The 13649-nt window shown below is 36.4% G+C and overlaps 1 pseudogene; it reads left to right on the forward strand.

The window, feature by feature from the left end:
- Nucleotides 1-6688: 6688 nt before the first annotated feature.
- LOC119540583 lies at nt 6689-7907 on the forward strand (annotated as a pseudogene).
- Nucleotides 7908-13649: the final 5742 nt, after the last annotated feature.

Genomic DNA, 13649 nt, shown 5'->3' on the forward strand with positions numbered 1-13649 from the left:
ACAACTCAACTGGGAATCAGAATCTCACATTTGGCCTTTACCAATTAAGGTGATCCACAGTAAACTAGACCAACTCCATTTGACAGAACGACAGCTATTCCCACAGTGGTTTCGGGACATTATTTGAAAATCAGATTATTTAATTTTTAAAGGCAATGTCCATTGTCAGACTTAAGTTTCTTTCTGTTACTGTTAATGGAAACATCCTTATCTGCAAGGACACAGATACCTTTTTGTGGAGCTGTCTGCAGTATACAAATGTATAGCATAGTAATGATCTTTCTGGTTAAATTAAGATTTGCTACAATACAAATGCGTATATGTACAAACAACATGGGCTAGATGTAGGAAAGAACTATTGATTGCATGCCTAAAAGGACTGAACAGCACAAGATTACATGACATTTGTGAAACCTACTTTGAAACATTTAAAATCCAAGTTGTTTTATTATTTTTTTAATGATACTTATTCTTAACATGTTCAAATGTCTCCTGAAGGGAAAAACATTCTATGAAAAGGGTTTTGATCTGCATTCATTTACAAGTATCTGCAAATTAAAAGACTTGTGGTATATTCAGCTTATTTGTTGGCTGAGAGGCGCTTTGTTTTCAATGGAAAGAAAGATATTCATTTATATTTAAGGAAATCTTAAATTTAGGAAATAGCAAGGTCTCAGCACAAATGTGAATATATGACTTCCCAGGTATTCTCCAGTGGCTCCTCATAGGAATGAAATTTTCGAAATACTCAATTGAAGTGGGTCATTTATTAAAGCCTCAGAATACACCTGTTTTAGGAAAAGCATCTTTGCTGTTATGGCATCCTTGATGAAGCTGAGGAAGTTTTGTTCCTGGGCCAAAGGACAATGACCTGGTGAATTGAATAATGCTGGTGAAGACAAAGCTTTCTGTTCAAACTGACCTGAGTTTTAGTCCCAGCTCTAACACTTCCTAGTTATGTTGAGGCTGGAGAAGTCACTTAATCCTTCTGGATCTCAGTTACGTCATCTACAAAATGGACACAAGTACAGTCCCTCTTTATAGGACTGTCATAAACATCAAAATGAGATGATGCTCATAAATGGTGTTGCACGTGTAATACACAATGACTGGCACATAATAAGTAACCAATTAATTACAATAACCTGTCACATCAATTATTCATCCTTGAAATCTTAGTTTGGGCTACATAAAAATTATCAGTCAAAACATCTTTGTGAGAGGAGGGAAATTTAAAGTAGGGAACCATTTACATGGAAACAATAGAAACATTTTTAGACACTAGTGTATACTTTTGTAGGTGAATTCTTGTGGCCATACATAAAATATTTGAGTCAGTCCTCATCCAAGCAGCATTGTACCTAGAAGGGAGTTATCAGCCACTTCAGAGCCCTCGGCCATTCCCGTGAACCAACATCAGTCAGTCACCACAAGAAACAGAGACAATATCTAAAAGATTACAGCTACATATAGCTAAACCTTTTATTTTGGGCTGACACTCTGCAGATATGTTGACAAACAAGAAAATCACTGATTTAGTCATTCCTGATCCCACTGAAATCATTTTACATCTGTCAAAGAGACATAATCTCAACATGGCTTGTTTAGTGTCAACAGGGATATGAATAATCTTTGGTGCCCCTGTTATTCATTCACTAAGTCAAAGAACAATGCCAAACACACAGCACTCCGCTAATGTTCCTTGTTCAGATCTTGTGGTTATGCCTGAATCATAAAGAAAGATCAAGAAGTCCATCCCCTATAATTTTACATGAGGAAACAGGTTCCAGAGGGGTTTAATAATTTGCCTGAGGTCAAAAGACTCATTATTGGCAAAGCTGGTATCAGAAGGTGTGACTCCTGATACTCCATTCAGTCCTCTTTTCACTACCCACATATGTCTTACATGGAAGACAAGAAGTTTGCAACTCTTCTAATTCCAAAACCCGTGAGTCAAAGGAAGATTTGATGGGGAGTTGCAAATCAGACACTCTAGTAAAACCAGCAAATTGAATCCAATTTTTATTAAAACAAATCAAGTGGCCATGCTATTGTGTTAACTTTGTCTGGGATCCTCAACATACTATAGTCTATAATAAAATAGTAAACTATTTAAACAATGAGACAAGCTGGACTTTGCATTACCTAGTGATTAATGCACAATTCGAGTGTAGGGAAAGCTGAGTTGAACTCCACAGGCATATAGAACGAAGGCATTAACAGATATGCTACAATGTTAATAGCCCTCTTGAAGATGTAAAAGTTTTCCTTTAATGAACTGATAAGCCCAAAATGAATCTGATTTTAACCATAACGCTCTTTAAGATATCTTTTGTAAAAAAAAAAAAAAATCTTTAATATTTTTCTCCAGTTAGCCCTGTTCCTTCCTCGATCACTTTTATAATACATACGCACAGAGAGACACACACACATTTCCCTTTCTCCACCCCTCCTTCATTTCTGCCAGAAATTGCATACTGCACCAATTTCTATAGTACTTCTGCAAAAAGGACTAGTTTCTATGGCACTTCTGTTGTTTTAAGGGGTTTTCTGTTGTTTTATTGTTTTTGGTGGTGGTAGTGGTTGTTTTTTAACAATTTTGGATTGTAGTCAAGAAAAGAGAGGTCGGATGCCTCTCTAGAAGGGTGAAAACTACTCAACTACTTCTCAGAGCTGGGAAGGTGTGTCTGTGAGAGGTTGAAAATAATTGAAACATCAAGCTAGAATTTCCCTGTTCCCGTTCAGTCTGCAAACCAATATAGAATTGGAAACCCAGCTTCCCGCTTCCTTACCCCAGTACCTGCAAAGCTCACATAGCACCCTATAATTCAAACAGAGAATGAGATGGCCTGGGGGCATTGTGTGAATGTGGAATCAGGAGCCAGGCAAAGCAGACTGAATTCAAGCCTCCCTGGTACTGATGACAACTGTTAGCCTCCACTATTTCTGACTTTTCCATGCCTGCTATCTAATTATGTCACATCTTGAAAATGCAGCAGAGGAAAATTCCATTTCAGCTCTAATAATAGAAATGGGTAATATTTACCTCTTTAACAGATTGTGCTGTGTTGTGAATGAAGGCTGCCTCTTCAGTCACATTATATAGATGAAGTTTCTTCAGCAATAGTGGAGCATATGGGAATTAGAAAACTAAGTCGACTATGGAAGCAATGTGATTTTAAAAAAGTAATTTAATCTAAATTGTGGTGTTAAATGGAAATCTCACCCATAAAAATTGCATGTTGGAAAAACAACTAAATGTCTAAGTGTAGGGGGCAGGCAATTTTAAAATGTGATTTTAAAGTATATTAGTGGCACTGAATCCTACTCTATTGAAAAATCAGATCATTTTCGCAAACAAAAGCATAGTGTGCAAACTTAGTAACAGCAATATGCTGTATTAGTCAAAAATAGAAGAAAATGCCAAGATGTCCTTGAGCCATATATGAAAGCAAAATAACTTGAATTTTTTCTATATAAACCACAGGCAATAAAGGAGAACCACAAGAAACAACTTCAATATTTGAATAAGGGTTTCTGAGAAGAAATGGTATATCTTCTCTGCATAAGAGTTTTCCCTGTGTTAAGTCCACAATTTGCCACAAATTTCAGATTTCCACTATGGTCAGTAATGTATGCAGTATTCAACTAGGAAGTTGTGAGTGGACTCTCACCTTGAGGAAATGAGGAATGCTTTGAGCACATTAGAAACAATTCACTTTTTTCTGGGTCACAGTTGAGGACAGACAAGAAATATCCACTAGTACAAAGTGCAGCAGCAGTCTCTGCCTGGGGGAAAAAAATAAGCCTAAGATTGATGGCATATAGCCGGTCTGCAACAGCAAATAAACTTCTTGAGATACCAGTAGAGTTCAAGTATTGACAGAGAGTATCACCTGACAGCAGTGGATTCAGCTGTGTATTAATTGATGAATATTCAACAAGCCTTTATTGTGCCATTACGTGCCCAGACAGTTGAGTGACGGCTAGGTAGCACCTGCCTTGCCAGCACCCCAGATCCTTTTAAAGTAAGCCTTAGCTTCCTCCATGATACTGTCTCTCATTGGGTTTTTCTATGAGAAATGAGGGGTACAGGGGTAAAAGAAGATGGTGGTGTCCCCCCACTTCATCTTGAATCCACTGCTTGATCCTCTCCTGCCCTGCAATCTGGAGCCTCCCTGGATCTCTGATATAATATAGTCAGCAATGAAAATTTGCCTCAGAATAGAATCTGAGAAAAGGGGATTATCACTGTGGTCTACAGAGGCATTATGGGAAAGAAAACTTTCAGATGTCCACACAGAAATTTTTGAATGTACAAATCATTTTTTAAACTATTTTGAAGAATACAGAAGCAACATATTTGAAGAACATGGAAGTCAGCCCTATAGTGAATATCAGTTATCTTTTTAGGAGCAAACCATTTTTCAGGAATAGAAGGTATTTCAAAGGCACTAAATGTCTAAGAGAGGTAGGGAAGAAGCACCACCCAAGAAGGGAAAAGAGATGAGGTGGAGAGAAGATGGGGAGCCTGCAGACGAAAAGTGCCTATTTCAGAGAAGCAGCCATGAAAACGCACACTGCAGGCCTCCTATTACGGGGAGTGAAGTTGATATAGGGCTCCAGCTGTTGTTCTGTGAAATCCATCTCAGCTTTTGCCCCAAGGCCACACCTCCCACATGCAGCTGCCCGCCAATGATTGAGTGCAGCAGGGATACTAAAGCAGACTCATTCCTGGTTCCTGGGCAACATGGGGCTTCCTAATAGTCCAACTTTGGCTCAAGGACTCCTCAAAGACTATGAGGAACCATCCTCAGACTGCACTGGTAGTCTGGGCGCTTCCACCCAACCTTCTCTGGCCCTCTCCTCTCAGTCAGACTACCCTCCTGGTTTGACGATACTCATCACCGTCTTATTTGGCTACCTCTCAATTTCCATTCACACGCATTTCCCTAATAAAATCCTTACACATTCAATCTGCCAGAGGGAAATATGGAGGCGCACAAGCGACCTAGAAGCCTGGCAGGATTTCTGTTTCCTGAAAGCCCTATTTGGCCTCATATTTACAGCCTCCTAAGGTTTCTCTCCGTTTTTCTTCAGAAAAACTGCATGGGCAGTTTTTAGAAATTCATCTTGGTCAATTTCCCCACCTTGTGAACTATTCACACTACTTGGCAGACAATTTTTGAGAACATTTTGAAAAAGTGGTCTAAACCCTTAGAAAGAGGCAGTTAATGCTAAGAGACAGTTCCTGCAGTCGAATAAATAAATACTTATCAAAGATTGGAAGCCAGGTCTTTGTTTTGGATGTTTTGTTTTTAATATTTTAAAGCTTATAAATCAAGTGAAACACTCTTTCATCCCACCTCCACAGTTTACACTTAAGAAAATGAGGTTTTTCATGGAGTGCTGCAGGTTAAAAATAGCATACTTCTTGTCTATTTAAGGCATGTTTGGCAGTATGTGATACACAGACAATTTGGCATTTAAATTTCAGCTATGGTGCATTTAAAATATGCAGGATGACATAAGCCATAAGCTGGGCTTCTAAACTTTGGCTCTTTTATGACTGATATTTAAAATAATGTATCAAGAGGTTAATACTCCACTTGAAATTTTCTCCATGTCTAATTCTACATGCAATCGGTTTGACTGTTATGACTGTCAGGATAAATTAGAAAAGAGTTGAGCCAATTGTGCCTTTTAAATATCCCTACCAAAGATGAAAAATGGAAAGGTTAAACTAGAAAACTTCTAAGGTTTCTTCCAACTTTAATAACATACATTGCAATAGTTTCATGGCTTAATGCAGTCAGATATTTAGAGTTTTCCATCCCCAACCATGAGTTCCCCTTACATGAAATCTGAGAACAATAGAATTTCTTTCTCTAATCATTTTCAGCAACCATGGTGATTCCAATTCTAATATATGAGAATAGATGGGCTACACCTATAACTTAGCCTCAATCGGATGATAAGGAACCATAGTGTTGGCTCTGAGAAGGGAAAGGACTGTCTTGCCTCTTTCCTCTTCTTTCGGTTGCTACTTTTGAGGAATAAGGGTGGGAGGCTTAGAAGGGCTTGCATACTCTAAAAATCACCCAACACAACAGTTATGGGTTGAATTGTGTCCCCAAAATACTACATTGTGACTCTCAGGGGCGTAAATCTCCCTGGCAACGTGAGATATGACTCCCAGAGATGACCCTGAACTCAGCATCATGGGATTGAGAAAGACTTCTTGACCAAAAAGGGGAAGAGAAATGGAATAAAATAAAGTTTCAGTGGCTGAGAGATTTCAAATGGAGTTGAGAGGTCATTTTGGAGGTTATTCTTATGCATTTTATAGATATCCCTTTTAGTTTTTAGTGTACCAGAATAGCTAGAAGGAAATACCTGAAACTGTTGAACTGCAACCCAGTATCCTTGATTCTTGAAGACAATGGCATAATTCTACAGCTTATATGGTATGCCCGTGTGATTATGAAAATCTTGCGGCTCATGCTCCCTCTATCCCATGTATGGACAGATAAGTAGAAAAAAGCGGGACAAAAAGTAAATGAATAGGTAGGCTGGGGCTGCTGCCGGGCTCTATCTTGGCCTCCCTTGGTTCATAGTTCTGTTCCGAGGGCTTTTGTGTCCGGTTTTTGCTTTGCTTTGTGTCTGCAAGTCTTTGCTTTGCTCCGCGATGCCCCAGGAGGCTCGGAAGGGGTAGGCAGCCCCCCAGCAAGGGGAGAGGGCGCTGCGTGAATGGTGGGTGTGAAGGCTGCAGGGAAAGGGATTCACCACAGAGATGCCAGGGTTCCTGGAAGACCCCTCTGTGCTGACGAAAGAGAAGTTGAAGAAAAGCCACAAAGAAAGCTGATAAACCCAGACTAGAAGATAAAGATGGTCCAGATGTAACAGCACTCACTAATGAAGATCTTCTGGATCAACTTGTGAAATATGGAGTGAATCCTGGCTCTATTGTAGGAACAACCAGGAAGCTATATGAGAAAAAGCTGCTGAAACTGAGGGAACAAGGAACAGAATCAAGATCATCTAACCTCTGCCAACAATTTCTTCTTCGGCGGAAAATACAAGGCAGAATGGGAGTAACAACTCTGACAGATACAGTGACAACAAAGACTCTAAAGTAGAGCTCAAGTTTGAGAAGAGAGAACCATTAAAGAACAGAGCAAAGACCCCAGTAATACTCAAGCAAAGATTTGAACACAATCAGAGCTATTCTCAAGCTGGAATAACTGAGACTGAATGGACAAGTGACTCTTCAAAAGGCAGACCTCTGCAGGCATTAACGAGGGAATCTACAGGAGGGTGGAGAAGAACTGCAAGAAAAAGGGTGGGAACTTCAGAACATTTTCTTATAGATGGTGCAGTAATTTCAAAGAGTACTCCCACAGCTGAAACTATAATGGCTTCAAGCAGCGAAACCTCAGTTGCCAAAGGGTGACTGGAAATTTAAATCATGCAGCTCCTATTCTGCCAATCACTGAATTCTCAGACATACCCAGAAGAACACCAAAGAAACCGTTGCTGAGAACTAAAGTGGGAGAAAAAGCAAAGGAAAGAAGAGTAGAAAGGGATATTCTTAAGGAAAGTTTTCCCTTTGAAGCATCTACACCAACAGGAATTAGTGCTGGTTGTCGCAGGCCAATCAAAGGGGCTGCAGGCCAGCCATTAGAACTCAGTGGTTTCGGGATGGAAGAATCTTTTTCATCCAAATATGTCCCTAAGTATATTCCCTTGGCAGATGTCAAGTCAGAAAAGAGAAAAAGGGACCTGTCATTCCCATGACGATAAAAATTTTGCTGCTTGTTTTTGTGGCAGTTTTTTTTTTGTTTTTTTTTTTTTTGCTTTTGCTCTATCAAGCTATGGAAACCAACCAAGGAAATCCCTTCTTCTAATTTTCTTCCTGATCACTCTGCAAAATCTGACTGAATGCTCTCTCTTTGGCACACTCTATTTGGTCTCCTATGTTTAATAACTGTATAAAAATACATTTCTGTACACTTGTTGACTCAAGAACTAAAAATAATGTGATTTCACCTCGATAAATGTAATATTCCATTGAAAAGAAAGCAAGACATATATATGGACTTCATTTAAATGTTTTGGACTTTGGACTAGTAGGAGATCACTTTGTGCCATACGAATAACATTTTTTAGCTGTGGGACTTTTTTGTAGGCTTTATTTTTTTAATGGACAACTTATTTCATTTTTGAGAAAAACATATATTGTTTTTGTGTATTTGGAAAACAAGAAGGGCAAAACATGGTAGTATAATGTGAAGCTACACATTTAAATACTTTGAATTCTTACAGAACAGATTTTAAGTTTAATTCTCTGCTGAATTAAAAACTTTAGAGATATGTGAAAGATAATGAAATTCAGTAAGAGGGAAAGTAATTTGGGGTTGCACAATTTCAACAAAGTTTGATAGTGTTTTGGGGGAAAAGTACACTAATAATCTCTTCTGTAACTTTTATTAATAGTAATGTTATTGTTGTAGCCCTATTGTATCCACTTTTTAAAAGATTTCTAGTATCATTAAAGTCCTACTTTAGTAAGTAGTAAAAATCAACTTTAAAAAGTTGATTTTTAGCAGGGATCTTTTAGTGCAAACGTGTATGTTTTAGAACCCTGTTAGTTGGCTGTACATATTTTTAAAAGCTGCTAGCTGGCTATCAGGCAATAATTGGAAATTTATACTCTTTATTTACAGCAAAATGTTTATTCTGTCCAATTTTCTACAAAATATTTTTTAGATAGATAAGAGTGTGTGTTTGTTTAGAAGTTAGAAACTTAAAACATTGGTCTTACATTCCATTTGGATTCATTATTGCATTGTCTTCTGTTACCAAAAACAAATTTTGCCAAATTTTTTGCCCTGTATTTCCCAACATAATTTGATTTAAAAGTGCAAAAGTATTTGCTTTTAAATTACATGGTAAACTTTTCTTGGATATGCAATAGTTAACTCATTAAGTTGTAAACTCAGAATATGAGGAGGGCATTATGATTTTGTGTACTCTTGAAATGGTTAACTTTATCTTTGTGGTGGATTTTTTTTTTTTTTTTAGCTAAAACTTACCTCACCATAACTTGGTTAAGTAAAGTAGTAGATAACTTAAATTTCAGTAGAATCAAGTGAAACATAAAAATTATAAACTTATTCATTTCAGTTTGAAACTCAGTTATTGAACATAATGCACACTAAAACTGTAAGTTATTTCAAAATATCATCTGCAATAAAAATGATACTTTTGAAAAAGGAAAAAACTGAAGATATATATTTAGACTGGCAGACAATTTTTATTTTAATTAACCCTGTTCTGATTTCTAGCTTGTAGATGTTTTGTAGACATTTTCACTTATTTTGCAATTGAGATCAGAAACACTTGAAGATCTGGTCCTGCAGCGGGAATGAGAAACCTACTCCTAAGTCAGAAATGCTTGCCTCTGGGTAATAGGGTTTCTTTAAGATGAGCCACAGAGGGAGATTGTTTTATGCAATCTTTCCACTATAGGCTAATAGCAGGTCTTACTTTGTTTTTAAACTTTGTTTCCCACATTGCTTTCAATCTTTTGGTAATAATTTAGAAATTGTGAGAAACTACATTTAATGTCTAAAAATGTGAGAAGATAAATCAAATTTAACATGTATGTAAGGTCACTTCTCTAAGAGGAAAAGTATGGTCCAAAATAGCAAAAGTATGACCAGGTAAAACACATAGTCTTTATTTTTTAAAACATGTACTTGGTCCTTTGTCTGTGTCTGTTTTATGCCACTGGAGTAAATGTGTCCTTGGTGTAAATGCGAAGAATTTCATCTTGATTAAATTGTAAACATAGTAGTAACGACTTTAAAATGCAATTCAATAATAAAAAAAAAAAAAGTAAATGAATAACAGGGGAAAGGAGTATGAGATGTTTTGGGTGATCTTTTTTTACTTTTATTTTTATTGCTTGGAGTAATGAAAATGTTCAAAAAATTGATTGTGGTGATGAATGCAAAACTATATGGTGATACTGTGAACAACTCATTGTACACTTTGGATGATTTTATGTTATGTGAATATATCTCAATAAAATTGCATTTTTAAAAAAAGTGATGTTGAAGTCTTAACTCCCATACCTGTAATTGTGACCTTATTTGGAAATAGGATCTTTGTGATGTAAGTGAGTTAATAAGAGGCCATACTGAATTAGTGCCCATATAAGAGGAGGAGAGACACAGACACAGAACAGAGAACGCCATGAGGACAAAGGCAGAGCCTGGAGTGATGCATCTATAAACCAAGGAGCACGGAGGGCCACCAGAAGCTCGAAGAGGCAAGGAACAATCCTTTCCTAGAGACTTCAGAGAAGCATAACTCTGCCAACACCTTGATTTGGGACTTTTAGCCTCCAAAACGTCAAGAAAGTAAATGTCTGTCATATTAAGCCACCCAGTTTGTGGTAATTTGCTATGGCAGCCCCAGAAAGCTAATACAAACTTCCTTAAATATACCTCCACCTAGAGGTACTTACAGAAGGGTCTGAACCATAGAACAGTACCATTTAATCATGCTTAACCACCAAAAGTCCCCCTAAAGCCACAAACACACAACTTTCAAATTTCAACTTGAATGATAATGACAGTGTGGAGAACAACTTTCAAATTTCCACTTGAATGATAACGACAGTGTGGAGATCCTTGAATTTCAGTAGGGGTATCCAGCTTCCTTCCTTTCCTGACGATCCCATCCCTCATAGACAATATATTGTCTGCATGTTCAGAATGTCATTTAGAAATCAAAGGTAAATGAGGGTAATTAGATATTTACTAGTATTGTTCATTTAAAATGTGGAAATATCACTGATAATTTATTTATCTAGTGTGACTACTATTTTATATTTTTGCATCTATAAATTACACATATATATACATATGTATAGATTAGTATACATACAGACACCCACAAGTGTGTGTGTGTGTGTGTGTGTGTGTGTGTGTGTGTGTGTGTTATAGTAGATGATTTATGGACCCCAGAAAAGATCATGTGTTTAAAGCTAATCCACTCCTGTGGGTGTAGCCCTTTTGTGGGTGGGACCTTTTGATAAGGTTATTTCAGCTGAGGCATACCCCAGGTGGGTCTTAACCCTCTTACTGGAGCCATTTATAAAAGCATGAAATAGAAAGCATAGAAGCTGAGATAGGACACAAACAGAAGTTCAGGAAGAAAGCCACAGAGAGGAGCCAGAAGTAGAAAGTCTGTTGATGCCTTGATTTGGAAATTTTCATGACCTCAGAATTGTAACCTAGTGAGTTCATAAAATCGCCATTGTAAAAGCCAACCCATTTCTGCTATATTGCATTTTGTCAGCTTTAGCAAACTACTACAGTAAGTTTGATAGGTTGACTCTCCAAATATTGCTCTTCCTATCCAATTTTTCTCCTAGGTCTTTAAGTCCCCTACAAAAACAAACAACAAACAAACACATAAATAAATTTTAAAACCCACCTAACACGGGTTTTTAGGGATCTAAACCATGCCATTTAAATGGAATTTCTGAACTCTGAGCTTATGTGAATGCAGGGAAAAGATTTTCCTTTTTTCAAAGCCTTCAAATTCTGTTCAAGGCTTTCTGTCAATTCCATAAACATAGTTTTTTTATGAAAACTAAATAAAAACAAACCATTCCTTATTACTTTTCCCTCAACAAAAACTGCATCTTGGAATCGACTCCATTGAATCAGATACTAAGACATTAATAGCCCAAATGTTTTATAATATGTAACATTTTTCACATCAGACTGATCAGCAATATCAACTGCATCATGTTGCTCTGTTCTCCACAAGAAATAGAGTTTTTCTTTATTGTCCAAACTCACTGAGCAAACAATGCTTTTTATTTATAAATTTTGTCACCTATGGACAGTCAGCTTAGCTGATTAGAGGACAGCACTATTGAAACCAAGGTAGGAATTCCTCCCTTATTAACTAATTATATTCTAGTTTCAAGACCATAGACTCCTCTAAAATCATAAAACATAAAATCACTGTTTCAAATTTATGCTGTAAGTAACAGTGAGGATTATATAAAAGACCTTAACAATTTTGGCAATTCCTCCCACTTAAATAAATATTTTAATTTTAACTGTGAACTACTTCAAATATATAGAATAGAGTTTATATATTATCTAGTCTATGTGTGTATGATACATAATATAGAATAGGTAATAATACAACAAACCATGAAGCACCACTCCCCCCAATTTAAAAAATGTTGATATTTGGCTATATTTGCCTCAGATATTTTAAAAATAAAATGTAGAAGAAAAATGTAAATGAGATGTTAGAGATACCTTTCCTTCCCTCCCTAGAAGAATCATCACAGAAGCTGATATGTGCCATTATTATCTGTATTTTTTATTTTTGCATATGTAGATATCCATAAACATTACATACTATTGGTTTTATGTGTTTTCATAATTTACCTAAATGTTATACCCATATCCTTTGGCAAGATGCTTTTTTCCACTCAGCATTACATTTCCACAGTGCATCCATTTTGATACATATAAATCTAATTTATTCATGACTACTGATGTTAAGTATTCAATTCAGTTCTGTTCAATTTATCCATTTCCCTATTCTTGAACAATTATGTTATTTCCAGTTTTTGCCAATACAACACTGCTGCACTGATATTTTTGAGGATGTCTCCGTGTTTCAGAGTTCTACCAGGATATATAACTTAAAAGTAAAATTGCTGCCTTGTAGAGTACACACATCTTCAACTCACATTGTTAAATTACTCTCCAAAATACATTCCCCAACGTATCCTAATACCAGTAGTTTTTGAAAGTTTCCTTGTCCCTATATTATTCCCAACATTTTGTATTATCAGAATCTTTAAGTTTCGCCAACCTGTTGGGTATGAAATCTTGCCTTGTTTAGTTCTAAGATTCAATTCCCCTTATAATAAATGAGGGTTTGCAATTTTATATATTATCCTTAAGGATGTTTTCTATTAATTGTATTTTCATATCCATGTTTATTCTCTATTGAAATGTTTCTTTTTCTATTGTTTTCAGACTTTTATTTACATGTATTTTGATTAGTAAACATCAAATTACCGATTACTTAGATTACAAAAATCTTCTCCCAGTATGTGGCCTCTCTTTTCATTTCACACCTGGTCTTTTTGAGTACAGACCTTTATATTTTAAATAAAATTATTTAAAAGCTATTTGAAATTGCCAGCAAAGAATTTTTTATCCAGCAAAGCTCTCCTTAAAAATTGAGGGAGAGTTTTAAATTTTCACAGACAAAACACTGAGAGAATTTGTTAACAAGACCTGTCCTGCAAGAAATAATAAAGGGAGCCCTACTGGCTGAGAAAAAAAAAGAAAGGAGAGAGAGGCTGGAGAGGGACACAGAACTGAACAATTTTAGTAAGGGTAACTTAAAGGAAAAAAAAGAGAGAGGGAAAAAAATAGATTTGACAACCAAAAACCAAAAGATAAAATGGCTGGTTCAACAATTCCCTTCAGAGTAATAACTTTGAATGTGAATGGATTAAACTCTCCAATTAAAAGATACAGACTGGTAGAATAGATAAAAAGGATGACCCATTGATAAATTGTTTACAAAAGACT

The sequence above is a fragment of the Choloepus didactylus genome, chromosome 7 (assembly GCF_015220235.1).
Source record: "Choloepus didactylus isolate mChoDid1 chromosome 7, mChoDid1.pri, whole genome shotgun sequence".
Taxonomy (NCBI): Eukaryota; Metazoa; Chordata; class Mammalia; order Pilosa; family Megalonychidae; genus Choloepus; species Choloepus didactylus.